Source organism: Triticum urartu, chromosome 2A (genome assembly GCF_056163025.1).
Source record: "Triticum urartu cultivar PI428250 chromosome 2A, HENAU_Tu73, whole genome shotgun sequence".
Classification (NCBI taxonomy): domain Eukaryota; kingdom Viridiplantae; phylum Streptophyta; class Magnoliopsida; order Poales; family Poaceae; genus Triticum; species Triticum urartu.
This window is the reverse complement of record NC_141874.1, coordinates 330,052,194-330,070,312: the sequence shown is the minus strand read 5'-3', so window position 1 is coordinate 330,070,312 and position 18,119 is coordinate 330,052,194.

Here is an 18,119-nt window from a genome sequence, read left to right as displayed (position 1 = left end):
GGGTCGAAGCCCAGCCCCCGGCCCAACTCCCGCCGCCGCCGTCTCCCGCGCGGAGCCGCGCACGCCGCCGCCGCCGCCGCCTCGGACCGGAGTCCGAGCAGGACTCCTCCTCCCCGCCGCCTTGCCTCCTCCTCCAAGCCACCCCTCCCCGCCCCTTTATAAGCCGCCCCGACCCCCGCCACCACCACCACAAGCCGCCCGCCACCGCAGCCCGCACTCGAGCCGAGCCGCAGCCGCCGCCACCTCCCGCGCCTCGCCCCCGCCGAGCCACCCCGCCGCCCCGCCGCTCGAGTCCCGCCTCACCGGAGCCTCACCGGAGAGGTACCGTGCCGTCGCCGCCACCGGTTTTTTTAGAAAAACCGATTCGGTTTTTTTTAAAAAAAACACTAGTTCATTTTTTTAGATCGGTTCACCGTTTTTTTCCGGTTCTTCTAATTAGCGGACGTTCGTCCGTACGTTCGTTTCAACGAACGGTTTTCGCCCGTTAGTTAGAGCTAATGAATGCTCGTTCGTTAGTTTGTTCGTCAGTTTTCTTTTTATCGGACTTTTCCGCGATTATTCTCGATCGTGATTTCTGATCCGATTTTCGTTTCTGTTTATCTTTTCGCTCGTTAGTCGGAATCAGGCGATTCAAGCGCCTAAATCTTCATCTCGAGACCCTCTTTCCGCTTAACCAACTTGAACAAGATTTTGGTACTATAAAATTTGACCTTAGTTCAGATTAGTAAACGGATCTTGTTTCCTTCGCCGTTTGAGTTTCGTTGCTCTGTTTGATTTGATTCTTTTTGCAAATCGGAGTTCTTAAGTTGAACTTTCCGGTTAGATCTTCTTATTTGAGTTTTACCCGTGTTTCTTTGATTGTTGCTTATGTATGCGATTGTTTGTTTGTGATAGAATTCCCGGAGTGCGAAGCGTGTTATTTGGAGTCTCTAGGTTACGCGGATCGTCAACAAGGCAAGTAACGCTTTGATCATATCCCTTTATCACCCAGTTTTTATGCATTAGTTCCAATCCTCAAACATTGCATGGCTAGGATGTCATTAACATGTGGGTCGGGAAGTAGTTATTGAGGTAGAACCTATTACCCTGTTACATTCAAACCCTGGGAGTTACTTCTACGCGTTGCTTATATTGCTATGCTATGCTCGTAGACGTGGTTTGGGTGAGTGAAATCCATGACAGATGTGAAATTGTTAATTAATGGTTCAACTTAAGGTGGCAACTTGAATACACATCTGGGTGGATTGAGGCACCTGGAGTACCCAGTGTTGGCTGTATTTTTGGAAATCCCGGAGTACCCGTGTGATCTTCCTATGGACCGCCACCCAGGCTCAAAGGGAACTGACATTATTCATGCTAGAAACTTCCGTGTGCAGCCACAAGCTATTATGGGCTCTAGCATAGTTGAGTAAGTTACGTGAAGCTCTTGAAGAGGTAGATCAACATGTAGTGGGTTTGTAGGTTTGGTATGGTCTACCCGGAGTAGAGAGTTAATGTTTCTGAAAGATTGTGTCTCGGTCATCCATTTCTCAAACACCCTGTAGTGCGAGAAAACCAACGGAGGAGATCGAGTCTTGTGGGGAAAAGTGCGCAAACCTCTGCAGAGTGTATAAACTAATCATGGTTAGCCGTGTCCCCGGTTATGGACAATCTTGAGTATCTAGTACTTGGAGTATCTTAAGTATCTCATCACTCTTAATTAATATTGTTGGGTTGTTAATCACTTTAATTGGGATTGAGTTGGAGGAACCTTCTCAATGATGTTTCAACTACCATGATAGTTAAATTTAAAATCTATTCCTTTGTTGTAGGGAAAAATTGGCTTTTCGCAAAAACTGTAACCATAGAGCTTTCCACCAGCCAAATATGCATGTAGTGATAGCATTATTCTGTTCTTGCTCTACTATGTTACTTTGCTAGAATATTCCATGTGCTGACCCATTTTCGGGCTGCAACGTATTATGTTGCAGACTTTTCAGACGATGAGTAAGGTTCGTTAGGTCGTTGCCGTGCAGCTCAGCTATGCCGTTGGAGTTGATGGACTCACTTTATCTTCCAAGACTTCCGTTGTTATCGTATTAGATGGCCTTAAGCCATATTTATTGTAATAAGTTCTCTTTTGAGACATCCGATGTAATAAGTGTGTGGTTGCTACTCTGTTATAAATCCTTCGAGTACTGCGTGTGTCAGCATTACCTATCCAGGGATGATACTGAAGCACAGAGACTTGACCGTTTGAGGTCGAGTCGCTACAGCATTGGGAAGTAATAAGTAGATGATGGGTTGCTAGAGTGACAAAAGCTAAAACCCTAGTTTATGCGTTGCTTCGTAAATGGCTGATTTGGATCCATATGTTTCATGCTATGGTTAGGTTTACCTTAATACTTTTGTGGTAGTTGCGGATGCTTGCAATAGGGGTTAATCATAAGTGGGATTCTTGTCCAAGGACAGTACCCAAGCATCGGTCCACCCACATATCAAATTATCAAACTACCAAACACGAATCATATGAACGTGATGAAAACTAGCTTGACCATAATTCCCATGTGTCCTCGGGAGCGCTTTCCTTTATATAAGAGTTTGTAAAGGCTTGTCCTTTGCTACAAAAAGGATTGGGCCATCTTGCTGCACCTTATTTACTTTTATTACTTGTTACTCATTACAAATTACCTTATCACAAAACTATCTGTTACCGATAATTTCAGCGCTTGCAGAAAATACCTTGCTGAAAGCCGCTTATCATTTCCTTCTGCTCCTCGTTGGGTTCGACACTCTTACTTATCGAAAAGTCTACGATATATCCCCTACACTTGTGGGTCATCAAGACTCTTTTATGGCGCCGTTTCCGGGGAGTGAAGCGCCTTTGGTAGATGGAATTTGGTAAGGAAAAATTTATATAGTGTGCTGAAATTCACTGTCACTTGTTACTATGGAACATAATCCTTTGAGGAGCTTGTTCGGGGTATCTACACCCCGACCAGTAGAGCAACGAGTTGCTCCTCAACTTACTGAACCTACTGAAAATGTTTACTTTGAAATTCCTTCTGGTATGATAGAGAAACTGCTAGCTAATCCTTTCACAGGTGATGGAACATTATATCCCGATTTGCACCTAATCTATGTGGATGAAGTTTGTGGATTATTTAAGCTTGCAGGTATGCCCGAGGATGTTATCAAGAAGAAAGTATTCCCTTTATCTTTTAAGTGAGAGGCATTGACATGGTTTAGGCTATGTGATGATATGGGATCATGGAACTACAACCGATTGAAATTGGAATTTCATCAGAAGTTTTATCCTATGCATCTTGTTCATCGTGATCATAATTATATATACAATGTTTGGCCTCACGAAGGAGAAAGCATCGCTCAATATTGGGGGAGGCTTAAGTCAATGTTATATTCATGCCCCAATCATGAGCTCTCAGAAGAAATGATTATTCAAAAATTTTATGCTCGACTTTCTCTCAGTAATCGCTCCATGCTCGATACTTCTTATACTGGATCTTTTATGATGAAGACTATGGAATTCAAATGGGATTTATTGGAAATAATTAAATGCAACTCTGAAGATTGGGATCTCGACGAAGGTAAGGAGTCAGGTATAACACCTAAGTTTGATTGTGTTAAATCTTTTATGGATATCGATGTTTTCCGTGAATTTAGCACTAAATATGGACTTGACTCTGATATAGTAGCTTCTTTTTGTGAATCCTTTGCTACTCATGTTGATCTTCCTAAGGAGAAGTGGTTTAAATATAATCCTCCTATTGAATTAAAAGTAGTTGAACCTATTAAAGTTGAAGAAAAGACTATCACTTATAATGATCCTGTTGTCCCACTGCTTATATTGAGAAACCACCTTTCCCTGTTAGAATAAAGGATCATGCTAAAGCTTCAACTATGGTTCGTAAGAGTAATACTAGAACACCTACTCCCTCTAAGCAAATTAAAGTTGAACCTAGTGTTGCTATGGTTAAAGATCTCTTGGCCGATAATATTGATGGGCATGTTATTTACTTCTGTGATGAAGCTGCTAGAATTGCTAGACCCGATACTAAAAATAAACATAGACATGTTGTAGGCATGCCTGTTATTTCTGTTAAAATAGGAGATCATTTCTATCATGACTTATGTGATATGGGTGCTAGTGCAAGTGCAATACCTCATTCCTTATACAAAGAAACTATGCATGATATTGCACCTGCTGAGTTAGAAGAAATTGATGTTACAATTAAGCCTGCCAATAGAGACACTATTTCACCAGTTGGGATTGTTAGAGATGTTGAAGTCTTGTGTGGGAAAGTTAAATATCCTGCTGATTTTCTTGTTCTTGGTTCCCCACAAGATGACTTCTGTCCCATTATATTTGGTAGACCCTTCTTGAATACTGTAAATGCCCAGATAGACTGCAAAAAGGATGTTGTTACTATTGGTCTAGGGGATATGTCTCATGAGTTTAATTTTGCTAAATTTCATAGACAACCCCATGATAAAGGATTGCCTAGTAAAGATGAAATTATTTGTCTTGCTTCTATTACCATGCCTCCTGATGATCCTTTAGAACAATATTTGCTCGACCACGAAAATGATATGTTTATGAATGAAAGAAGGGAAATAGATGAAGTATTCTTTAAACAGGGACCTATTTTGAAACACAACTTGGCTATTGAAATTCTAGGGGATCCTCCTCCACCTAAGGGTGATCCCATGTTTGAGCTTAAACCTTTACCTGATACTCTCAAATATGCTTATCTTGATGAGAAAGATATATATCCTGTTATTATTAGTGCTAACCTTTCAGAGCATGAAGAAAAGAAATTATTAAAAACTCTGAAGAAGCACCATGCTGCTACTGGATATACTCTTGATGATCTTAAGGGCATTAGTCCAACTCTCTGCCAGCACAAAATAAAATTGCAGAAGGATGTGAAACCGGTTGTTGATCACCAACGACGGTTAAATATTAATATGAAAGAAGTGGTAAGAAAAGAAATACTAAAGCTTATGAAGGCAGGTATAATTTATCCCGTTGCTGATAGTCAGTGGGTAAGTCCTGTCCATTGTGTCCCTAAGAGGGAGGTATTACTGTTGTTCCTAATGATAAAGATGAATTGATCCCACAAAGAATTGTTACAAGTTATAGAATGGTAATTGATTTCCGCAAATTAAATAAAGCTACTAAAAAGGATCATTACCCTTTACCTTCTATTGATCAAATGGTAGAAAGATTATCCAAACATACATATTTTTATTTCTAGATGGTTATTCCGGTTTCTCTCAAATACCTGTGTCAAAACAGGATCAAGAAAAGACAACTTTTACTTGCTCTTTCGGTACCTTTGCTTATAGACATATGCCTTTTGGTTTATGTAATGCACCTGCTACCTTTCAAAGATATATGACTGCTATATTCTCTGACTTTTGTGAAAATATTGTTGAGGTTATCATGGATCATTTCTCCGTTTACGGAACTTCTTTTGATGATTGCTTAAGAAACCTTGATCGAGTTTTGTAGAGATGTGAAGAAACTAATCTTGTCTTGAATTGGGAGAAGTGCCACTTTATGGTTAATGAAGGTATTGTCTTGGGGCATAAAATTTCTGAAAGAGGTATTGAAGTTGATAAAGCTAAAGTTGATGCTATTGAAAAGATGACGTGTCCTAAGGACATTAAAGGTATAAGAAGTTTCCTTGGTCATGACGGTTTCTATAGGAGGTTCATTAAGGACTTCTCTAAAATTTCTAGGCCTCTGACTAATCTCTTACAAAAAGATGTTCCTTTTGTTTTTGATGATGACTGTGTAGAAGCATTTGAAATAATTAAGAAAGCTCTGATCTCTGCACCTATTGTTCAGCCTCCAGATTGGAATTTACCATTTTAAATCATGTGTGATGCTAGTGATTATGCTGTAGGGGCTGTGCTAGGACAAAGAGTTGATAAGAAATTAAATGTTATTCAATATGCTAGTTAAACTCTAGACAGTGCTCAAAGAAATTATGCTACTACTAAAAAAGAATTTTTAGCAGTTGTGTTTTCTTGTGATAAGTTCAGACCTTATATTGTTGATTCTAAAGTAACTGGTCACACTGATCATGCTGCTATTAAATATCTTATGGAAAAGAAAGATGCTAAACCTAGACTTATTAGATGGGTTCTCTTGCTACAAGAATTTGATTTGCATATTATTGATAGAAAGGGAGCTGAGAACCCCATTACAGACAACTTGTCTAGGTTAGAGAATGTTCTTGTTGACCCACTACCTATTGATGATAGCTTTCCTGATGAACAATTAGCTGTGATAAATGCTTCTCGTACCGCTCCATGGTATGCTGATTATGCTAATTATATTGTTGCTAAGTTTATACCACCTAGTTTCACATAGCAGCAAAAGAAAAAGTTCTTCTATGATTTAAGACATTACTTCTGGGATGACCCACATCTTTATAAAGAAGGAGTAGATGGTGTTATTAGACGTTGTGTACCTGAGCATGAACAGGAACAGATCCTACGCAAGTGTCACTTCAAGGTTTATGGAGGGCACCATGCTGAAGATAGAACTGCAAATAAGGTATTGCAATCCGGTTTTTATTGACCTGCTCTCTTCAAGGATGCCCGTAAGTTTGCTTTTTCTTGTGAGGAATGTCAAAGAACTGGTAATATTAGTAGACGTCAAGAAATGCCTATGAATTATTCACTTGTTATTGAACCATTTGATGTTTGGGGCTTTGATTATATGGGACTGTTTCCTTCCTCTAATGTTTATACACATATTTTAGTTGTTGTTGATTACGTTACTAAGTGGGTAGAAGCTATTCCAACTAGTAGTGTTGATCATAATACCTCTATTAAGATGCTCAAAGAAGTTATTTTTCCAAGGTTTAGAGTCCCTAGATACTTAATGACTGATGGTGGTTCACATTTTATTCATGGTGCCTTTCGTAAAATGCTTGCTATGTATGATGTTAATCATAGAATTGCATCTCCTTATCACCCACAGTATAGTGGTCAAGTAGAACTGAGCAATAAAGAGCTTAAATTGATTTTGCAAAAGACTGTTAATAGATCTTGAAAGAATTGGACCAAGAAACTTGATGATGCATTATGGGCCTATAGAACTGCATATAAAAATCCTATGGGTATGTCTCCATATAAAATGGTTTATGGTAAATCATGTCACTTACCTCTTGAACTAGAACATAACACATATTGGGCCATTAAAGAGCTCAACTGACATTAGCTCACTTGATGAATGGAGAACCCAGGCCTATGAGAATGACAAACTGTTTAAAGAAAAAGTTAAAAGATGGCATGACAAAAGGATACAGAAACGTGAGTTTAATGTAGGTGATTATGTATTACTATACAACTCTCGTTTAAGATTTTTTGTAGGAAAACTCCTCTCTAAATGGGAAGGTCCTTACGTCATCGAGGAGGTCTATCATTCCGGTGCCATAAAAATCAACAACTTCGAGGGCACAAATCCGAGGGTGGTGAATGGTCAAAGATCAAACATTATATCTCAGGTAATCCCATAAATGTTGAAACTAATGTTATTGAAACCATAACCCCGGAAGAATACATAAGGTACACTTTCCAGAACGTTTCAGACTCCGAAAAAGAATAGGTACGTGGTATAGTGTAACACCCCCAGTGTCATGCAACAGTAACCTCACGCTAATGATTCCTTGTCACCATGCTTTACTAAGCTAATTGTCACTTAACAAAATCGAAGCCATTTTCAAATTTAAAATATGTCAAATAAATTGTTTGTTCAATCAGTAAAACTAAAATGTTGCATTACTATATAATTTCCTATTATCAATTGTCATATTGAAACCACATTTGGCTCACAGATAAATCCCTAGTAATATAATAAATGATCCATCAGCAAATATTTTGGCCTTTCAAAAATAGAACAATTACTTATGCCTTTTAAAAAATTGTGAAGCTTTGTGTGTGGTCTAGGAATAGTGTGTGTAATTTATGTGTGAGGTTTCATGTGCAACAAAAATATTTTACTAACTAAACAAAGTGGAAAACATAAGTAATTATAGAAAACAAAAGGAGACAAGTGTTAAAAAAACTAAAGCACTCACGTCCACTTTGGCCCACCTGCTACAGGGAGGCCCAGCCCAACTTACCCATGTCTTCTTCCTCACTATTCACCACGGCCGCGCTGGATGCACGAGCCGCGTCCATGGCCAGGATGGACACACACCGGCCATCCCACGGCGCATGGAGATGGATAAGGGCCCCTCTTCATCCATAGAGAAACCCTAGTTTCATTCCCCTCTCCCTACCACTTGCTCTCCTCGCTGGACACCGCCGCCATGGCCATCGCCGTCTATGCGCTATCCGCCGTCCCCTTCGCCTAGGACCGCGCCAGGGGCTCCGCTTCGGCTTCCTCGACTCCTACGCCAAGCCACGCGAGCCGGGACGGTCCCGAAACACAGCCCCGACCACTTCTTTCTCTGGACGGTGAGCTCGTCGCCGTCGTTCGCTCCAGCAAGTCCTCCCCGAGCCTTCTCAGCAACGTTGGTGAGGTTCCGTCCCGCCTCCGCCTTGTCATAGCTCACCGTACCAGCGCTGGTCGCCTCCCCCGTATACTCTCGCAGCCGCCATGGACGGAGCTATGCTCCCCACGCTATCGGCCCCGCGCGACCACAGCCTCCCTCACGCGCTTGCCCCGTACGCCCTCGCCGCGTCGGGGTTGTACTCTCTGCATGCCCCGCCGGCCCGTGCCTTCCCTGACCGCATCCACCGCACCCTTGTACGCCGTACTTACACACGCGCCACCTGCAGACCATGGCCGCCCCCTGTTAGGCTTGCTGCCGCCTGCTGTTAGTACAGTTGCTGCCGCTGATGCCCAAGGCCGCCGCCACCGACGCGCCCTTGCCCGCGCGCCCGTGCGTGGCCTCGCCATCACCTACTGCTTCCCACAGCGCTGCTACCCGCTGATGCACCTGCTACTGCATCCTACTACTACGATGCTGCTCTGTTGAACCTACTATTACTACTAACTAATGTAGCTGCTACTATGGTTAGCTTTACAAATATCACATTGACTAACCCTCTAGACAAGCACTAAACTGCAGCACAACAACTACTAACAGGCCAAAAACAAATATGAGTAGAAAGTATAGTTGACAAGAATCATTTTATCCCACTGGACCAAATCCTTTCGATGCGTGGATTAATTTCTACGAAAATCACAAAGTTCAATGTTCTGTTAACAGAAAATCCGAAAACAGCTTTATTTTCATAGCTACTTTAGAGTTGTTGATGATCAAGCAAATGAACTCTAATATGGATGAAATGGATACTAGCATGTAGATCGCAGAGAAATGCTCACAAATGATATAAGGCACAAAAACATAGGAGGTACAGAACAATAGTTGTAGCTTTTTGAAAATAGCTAAGTGATGTTTAAAACTGGCGAACTCTTAGACTTAGCAGAATTTCAGGGATTTTTTTAGAATTGTTAAATCTTTAATAAATTCATATAAAATAATCCGTAACTCGGATGAAAAAGTTTTATATATGAAAGTTGCTCAGAACAACGTGACGAATCCGAATACGTGGTCCGTTTACCTGTCAGATGCCTCTAACTAGCTGAACATGGAACTTCCCCCTCCGGTCATCTGTTTGACAGAGGTCTGGAACCGGGAGTACATTCCCGGTTGAATTCCCCCTTTGACTTTATCGTGTAGCCATACATTAGGTCACACCCGGCACAACATATTGCCATGTTATGCTTTGTGATGCTTTGTTTGCTTTATATTTATTGTTTCTTCCCACTCTTCTCTTCGGTCGACCCCGAGACCGATGCCGCCCCTGTGATCGACTACAACGACGACACTTCTTCCTTTTCAACAGAGCTTCTAGGAAAGCAAACCCCCCTTGAGCATTCCGATATCGCCCATTTCTTTCCCTCTCATGCTTGCATTAGAACTGCTACTGCTTTCTGTATGGTCCTACTCTGATGCATAGCCTGTTTTTGTTACCTGCTTTCATACCTTACCTGCTTATTCTAAACTTCTTAGTATAGGTTGGTTAGAGATCCATCAGTGACCCCCACCTTGTCCCAGTTGCCTCGCTTTATGTTCGATGACTCGATCAATGTGATCGAAGACCAGGCCCCGGGACCGCACATCACTTTCCCCTTTTGTTGCTCAACTCTGCAGAGTTACCATCGAGTGCCGAGGGTGGAACCTCATACATCACTCCTGATAAGATCTCTGTAGTGTAGCTATCCGGTCTTGGAGATCGAGGGTGATTTCCTCCTTAACCACTTCCGATACGGCTCTGTCGTGCAACCCCTCAAGTGTGAACCTCGAGGGTGGATCCTCTTACGTTCACCTTGATGATTACATCGAGTGGAATTCACCGGGGGTGATTCCTCAGGTTTTCCCCTTGGAGTTAGACACACATTTACTATGGTTACTATGAATTTACGCTGAACCCTGTTACTAAAGACGGGTCGGCCCTGAGGGGTACCCGCGCGAGCATATTTGCGAGTGATGAGGAGTCGGGTTGACCTGGAGGGTGCCCGCAAGATAATTACGAGGCATGGTCGGGCATTCTTAGCCCTTGCCGCAAGTCCTCGAGACGGGGCGACGGGGTCACATCTTTCGTGAGTCTATGCTTGTTACCGTGCGTTCCTAATCCACTACGATTTGGATATTTGATCAGAGGGGCCTCTGGCCTGATAGCACTAACCATCACGTGGGCATAGTATGGGCATTCTGCGTCGTATGCATCAGCCGAAGCTTAATAGATGTCAGCAACTAAGCGGCACGCGCCGGCTTGGACTGGTAAGCACCTGCCTTTTTGAAGGAGCTAGCTAGGTCTGCTCACCGGCCGCCCACGCAACATGCAGGAGTTCCCGGGGCGATGGCCCATGACCCCTGGGGGCATAGGTTTAGTCCGGTGTGCTAGCCTCTCTATTAAGCCTAGGTCGGGTTGCGGCGTATTGTTTGGCCGAGGTCGGGCATGACCCATGAAAGTGTGTCTGGCCGGAGTTAATCGAGCGTGATGGGTAAGTTGGTGCACCCCTGCAGGGAAGAAAACATCTATCGATAGCCTGTCCTACGGTAACGGACACTTCGAGTTGTATCCCAATCGATACAACTAGAACTGGATACTTGTGATGGGAAATGAATTGTGAATGAGAAATGGATAGTATGGCTCTGGGATTGCTTTCTCGCAGGGAGTCGAGAAAGGATCTCTGGCCGGGGTTGATAACACTACTACTACTTTACATTATGTTGATCTGTACTCTTCTATATGCTGCAAGATACTTGGAGATGCTAGTCTTCGATAGGCTAGGCTTTCCCCTTCTCTTCTGGCATTATGCAGTTTAGTCCATAGATACAACCCTTTTCCTTTGATACAGATGCATACTTAGTTTAGATCTAATGTAAGTCCTGCGAGTACTTTGGATGAGTACTCACGGTTGCTCTGCTACCTATTTTTCCCCCATACCCGATTGTTGCGACCAGTTGACGGATCCTAGGAGTCGTACAACACCACTGATGATTACTACTACCCCGAGGGTGCCTACTACAACGTGACGGCCACTGACGACTTGGAGTAGTTAGCAGGCTCCCAGGCAGGAGGCCTTGCCTTTTCGATCGTAGATGCTTTTGTGCTAGCCTTCTTAAGGCAAACTTGTTTAACTTATGTTTGTACTCGGATATTGATGCTTTCGCTGACTCTTGTGTATTCGAGCTTATGTATTCGAGCCCTCGAGGCCACTAGCTTGTATTATTTTAATTTGTGTCTAGAGTTGTGTTGTGATATCTTCCCGTGAGTTCTTGATCTTGATCGTACACATTTGCGTGTACGATTAGTGTACGATTGAATCGAGGGCGTCAAAAGTTGGTATCAGAGCTAACTGCCTGTAGGTAGCCCCCTTTCCAACTCCTTGGCCAAAGTTGAGTTTAGTCGTCCAAAACAGTTTTACTAACATGGTTGTGTGTCTTACGGGCCCATGTCGCCATTGGGTGGTATTAGGATCTTTTATTCCTCATCCTTACTATGGGATTATGATATCTCTTCTATTCAGGTTAAAGGATTTTACTGACTCTAACTCTAGGTTCTCGCAACTACTTCCCCTGGAGAGCCCTTCATTCCATATGATCGTCTCCTTCACCCGAAGACTTTGAAGATACTCTTCATTGTTTTCCCGAGACCCTTGTATCCTTTACTGTTGCAATTCCCTACCACCGATAAATCCGTATGGATAGCTACATACACTTGCCATCCATAGCTTCATTTCCAATTGATCTTGTTACTACAAGATACCCTGAAATACTTCGGATATTCCGAGAATCCTTTGTGTCTTCTGCCTTGCAACTCCTTTTCTGCATGAATACATGTATGAATAATTCCTCACACTTACCGGGGATCCATTCATCACCATTTGTTCATGTGTTTCACAAATTCTTTGGAATACTATTTGATCTTCCAATAATCCTCGGTAACCTATTGCCCATGTTCTTCCTTATCGTCTTACATTGCTGTTACTTCCATATATCTACCAAAGTTCATTACCGTCCTTTGTCATCGTAATTTTGAGCATTTGATTCGATATGTTTATGAATGCTTGCAATCATCAATCGCATTTTGAATTCTTACCTTCGGCTTAGACGTCACCCCGGACATGAGCCGTTGTTCGACAAATCAAACATTGATTGATTGACGATCTTTGTCTCTTCAACTTGTCTTTGATCAAAGCCTCTCCTTCTGATCCCCCGATTTGGTAATCGTAATTCCACTACATTTAAGCTTTGAAATTATCCAGATATATCTATAATCTGATGCCTTTGCATTCCTTCTTCTTCTGGTTGAGTATCGATACTCACATCAAATCCTTTATGGACCGCCAGATTCTTGGTTGGATTATTATCTGACAATGTCCTTCATATTCATTAACCATGTGAGTTCTTCCCGGATACATAATGCCTTTGGTAAACTGTACCCTCTACTTTTGTCAACCTTGCTCTACCTTCGAGCTTGTGTTAATTATTCTTTATGTTTGTGGTGTATGTTCCTAAGATGCCTTTATGGTTTGAACCTATGCCTTCCCTAATCCATGTGAACCTGAGAGTTTTCATGAGTCTTACTCTTCTGGTACTTCGCCAGATAAATCTTCTGCACTACAATTTCTTCGAAAACGAGGAGTGAATGAAAGTTTATGCATTGAAGAAGCGGGAGTCGACCTTGAACTTTGTGTTCATGCCCATGGACCCGATGTGGAACTTATCATGGAAGCTTCTTGTGATAATAATAATCCCCTTGTTATAAGTTCATCTGGTATCTATGTTTGTTCCTTTGCAACCGTGGTCCTGACCATGATTGTTCTTCCTTGATCCCATTTCGCGGCCAAGCTAAAGCACTTGTCTTCTGCAAACCAATATGCCTGCCCAACTTCTATCCTAATTTACCCTCAAGTTTTACCCCTTGGTATCTCGAGAATATCACAGTAACTACATAACTTCTTATGAGTTCTTCATCGAACTACTATTGATCACCAATTCCAATATCCCCGGGTTCTGAGTGGTTGGTCAGTTGAGGACACTGATAGTTGAAGCGAGTCCGCACTATGATTCGACAACTACTAGTAATCTTCATTGCTTATGAGTTTGTGCTCGATCATGTCATTCCTAGTCGATTGGCTACACCATCATCGTCATGCTAAAGCTTGACCGTGCTACCTATGTCCTTCATCCCTGGAACACACTCTCGACAGTGCGCTAAGCTACATCAAGTTTTCAACATCATATTGTTTGTCTTGAAAGGCAGCTCTGACTCTGAGATTGCATATTTTCTGTGGGTCAAATAACCTTTTTCTTCACCATCCCTTTTGCTCGATGTCGTCGATGATCGATTACATCTTCAAGAAACCGCACGACAAATGTGTCGTGATCATCATCAACTTTCTAAACTCTCCCAGGATATAAATCAAATTCATGATGATTAATACCATCGTAGCCCCTCGATGATTTATGTTATCATCGACAACATTGTTGCCTTCCCCCAACACAAACTTGTTCGTATAATTTTGGAAATACATCCTTTTTGACATGTCAATGGATTGCTGCTGAACCCATCGGCCACATCCTCATATTTTTCCTGATAAAATTGCATGAGGTGTTATAGAAAATTCCCAATGGATCATATGTGTTCTCAAGGTCTGATCCTTACCTGATGACCTTGTCAATGCTATCTCGAAGCAAGTCTGTGGTACTCCGATCTTCAATAAGAACATTTGAAGCCCAATGCAATATTTTCTTTCTCAATTATCCTAACACCGTTGTATGGTTAATGTCATGAAATTCCTCTCCCCTCACCTAAATGGTTTTCTACTTTCTATCATGTCATGGGTATCATGCTTTGCTTGTCCTTGAGAAGGATAACCCCTGAAATATGTGTTTAAACACATTTTCCTTTCCATTATTCTGTTTAATCTGATAATTGTATCTTCCTTTCCATTGTTTTTTTAACCTTTCTTGTGACCTATATGATATAAGCAGTAATATTTCCCTGCTTATGTAAACACCTCGGTGTACAACTCTGTTAGTAAAGCATTGTTACTATTGTTGATGACATTCCGGTAACCACCAATGGACGACAACTTTTCCTATTGGCCTGCCTCGTTTGAACGAGCAAGAAAATGGTTCTCTTCGTCCCTCGCCCTTGGTACCAACGTTGTTGCCAACATAACTGATAGGTTGTCCTCTGCCATGCCTTGCTATCATCCATGCAAGATGTCAGAGCCCTTCTTAGCTTTAACCCACATGGTGGGCCCGTAACCCACAATTCCACAGGATCGAAACCTGACTCTCTTGTACACCCTTGTTTCCAAAGTTATTCCTCGCACTGACTTCGCCTGTAATTCACGAGCCACCTTCCAAGAGATGATCTACTCTAGTATCTAATGCAATAATTAATTTTGTTGCTCTGAACCCCTTTAACCTTTTGATTAGGCATCGAATGATTAACTGCCCACTCGAAACTACTCATGGTACCTTCTTACTTTGCTCTCAATACTTCTTAAGTTTCAATTCAAGAGTTATTTTCTGCCACCTCCCCTGGTGTTATCTACCAGGTGATCAACCTTATCGAGGATCGTTCTTTCGAAGTTACCCCTTGTCCTTCTTAAGTACGATGAAGACCCCGAAGATAAGATAACGCCTTCATCATGATGGCCTAAAATAGAGGAATGAAGACATCAATGTAATGCCTCGACCTCTTCAAGAAGAGCAACAAGGACCGAGAAGATCCGTTAGAATTTTGTAACCAAACTTTCCCCCTTATTCCACCTCTTAAATCTCGGGACGAGATTCTTGTAGTGGAGGAGATTTGTAACACCCCCAGTGTCATGCTACAGTAACCTCACCCTAATGATTCCTTGTCACCATGCTTTACTAAGCTAATTGTCACTTAACAAAATCAAAGCCATTTTCAAATTTAAAATATGTCAAATAAATTGTTTGTTCAATTAGTAAAACTAAAATGTTGCATTATTATATAATTTCCTATGATCAATTGTCATATTGAAACGAACTTCATTTGGCTCACAGATGAATCCCTAGTAATACAATAAATGATCCATCAGCAAATATTTTGGACTTTTCAAAAATAAAACAATTACTTATGCCTTTTAAAAATTGTGAAGCTTTGTGTGTGGTCTAGGAATAGTGTGTGTAATTTATGTGTGAGGTTTCATGTGCAACAAAAATATTTTACTAACTAAACAAAGTGGAAAACATATGTAATTATAGAAAACAAAAAGAGATTAGGGTTAAAAAAAACTAAAGCACTCACGTGCACTTTGGCCCACCTGCTACAGGGAGGCCCAGCCGAACTTACCCATGTCTTCTTCCTCACTATTCACCACGGTCGCGCTAGATGCACGAGCCGCGTCCGTGGCCAGGATGGACACACGCCGGCCATCCCGCGGCATGTGGAGATGGATAAGGGCCCTTCTTCCTCCATAGAGAAACCCTAGTTTCATTTCCCTCTCCCTCCCACTCGCTCTCCTTGCTGGACACTGCCGCCGTGGCCGTCGCCGTCTACGCGCTATCCGCCGTCGCCTTCGCCTAGGACCGCGCCAGGGGCTCCGCTTCGGCTTCCTCGACTCCTACGCAAAGCCACGCGAGCCGGGACGGTCCCGAAACATAGCCCCGACCACTTCTTTCTCTGGACGCCGAGCTCGTCGCTGTCGTCTGCTCCGGCAAGTCCTCCCCGCGCCTTCTCAGCAACGTTGGTGAGGTTCCGTCCCGCCTCCGCCTTGCCATAGCTCACCGTACCAGCGCTGGTTGCCCCCCCATATACTCTCGCAGCTGCCATGGACGGAGCTATGCTCCCCACGCTGCCGGTCCCACGCGACCACAGCCTCCCTCACGCGCTCGCCCCGTACACCCTCGCCGCGTCGGGGTTGTGCTCTTTGCGCGCCCCGCCGGCCCGCGCCTTCCCTGACCGTGTCCGCCGCGCCCCTGTCTGCCGTACTTACACGCGCGCCACCTGCAGACCATGGCCACCCCCTGTTAGGCTCACTGCCGCCTGTTGTTAGTACAGCTGCTGCCACTGATGCCCAAGGCCGCCGCCACCAACGCACCCTTGCCCGCATGCCCGTACGTGGCCTCGCCATCGCCTACTGCTACGCGTAGCGCTGCTACCCGCTGATACACCTACTGTTGCATCCTACTACTATGATGCTGCTATGTTGAACCTACTATTACTACTAACTACTGTAGCTGCTACTATGGTTAGCTTTACAAATATCACATTGACTAACCCTCTAGACAACCACTAAACTGTAGCAAAACAACTACTAACAGGCCAAAAACAAATATGAGTAGAAAGTATAGTTGACAAGCATCATTTTATCCCACTGGACCAAATCCTTTCGATGCGTGGATTAATTTCTACGAAAATCACAAAGTTCAATGTTCTGTTAACAGAAAAGCCAAAAACAGCTTTATTTTCATAGCTACTTTAGAGCCATCGATGATCAAGCAAATGAACTCTAATATGGATGAAATGGATACTAACATGTAGATCACAGAGAAATGCTCACAATTGATATAAGGCACAAAATCATAGGATGTACAGAACAATAGTTGTAGCTTTTTGAAAACAGCTAAGTGATGTTTAAAACTGGCGAATTCTCGGACTTAGCAGAATTTCAGGGATTTTTTTTGAGTATTGTTAAATCTTTCATAAATTCATATAAAATAATCTGTAATTCGGATGAAAAAGTTTTATATATGAAAGTTGCTCGGAACAACGTGACGAATGCTAATACGTGGTCCGTTTACCTGTCAGATGCCTCTAACTAGTTGAACATGGAACTTTCCCCTTCGGTCATCTGTCTGACACAGGTTCGGAACCGGGAGTACATTCCCGGTTGAATTCCCCCTTTAACTTTATCGTGTAGCCATACGTTAGGTCACACCCGGCACAACATATTTCCAGGTTATGCTTTGTGATTCTTTGTTTGCTTCACATTTATTGTTTCTTCCCACTCTTCTCTCCGGTCAACCGCGAGACCGATGTTGCCCCTATGATCGACTACAACAACGACAGTTCTTCGTTTTCAACAGAGTTTGCAGGCAAGCAAACCAACCTTGAGCACTCCGATATCGCCCATTTCTTCCCCTCTCATGCTTGCATTAGAACTGCTACTGCTTTCTCTATGGTCCTACTCCGTTGCATAGCCTATTTTTGTTAACTGCTTTCATACCTTACCTGCTTATTCTAAACTGCTTAGTATAGGTTGGTTAGAGATCCATCAGTGACCCCCACCTTGTCCCAGTTGCCTCGCTTTATGTTCGATGACTCGAGCAACGTGATCGAAGACCAGGCCCCGACACCGCACATCACTTTCCCCTTTTGTTTCTCGACTATGCAGAGTTACCATCGAGTGTCGAGGGTGGAACCTCATACATCACTCCTGATAAGATCTCTGTAGTGTAGCTATCCGTTCGTGGTCATCGAGGGTGATTTCCTCCTTAACCACTTCCGATACGGCTCTGTCGTGCAACCCCTCAAGTGTGAACCTCGAGGGTGGATCCTCTTACATTCACCTTGATGATTACATCGAGTGGAAT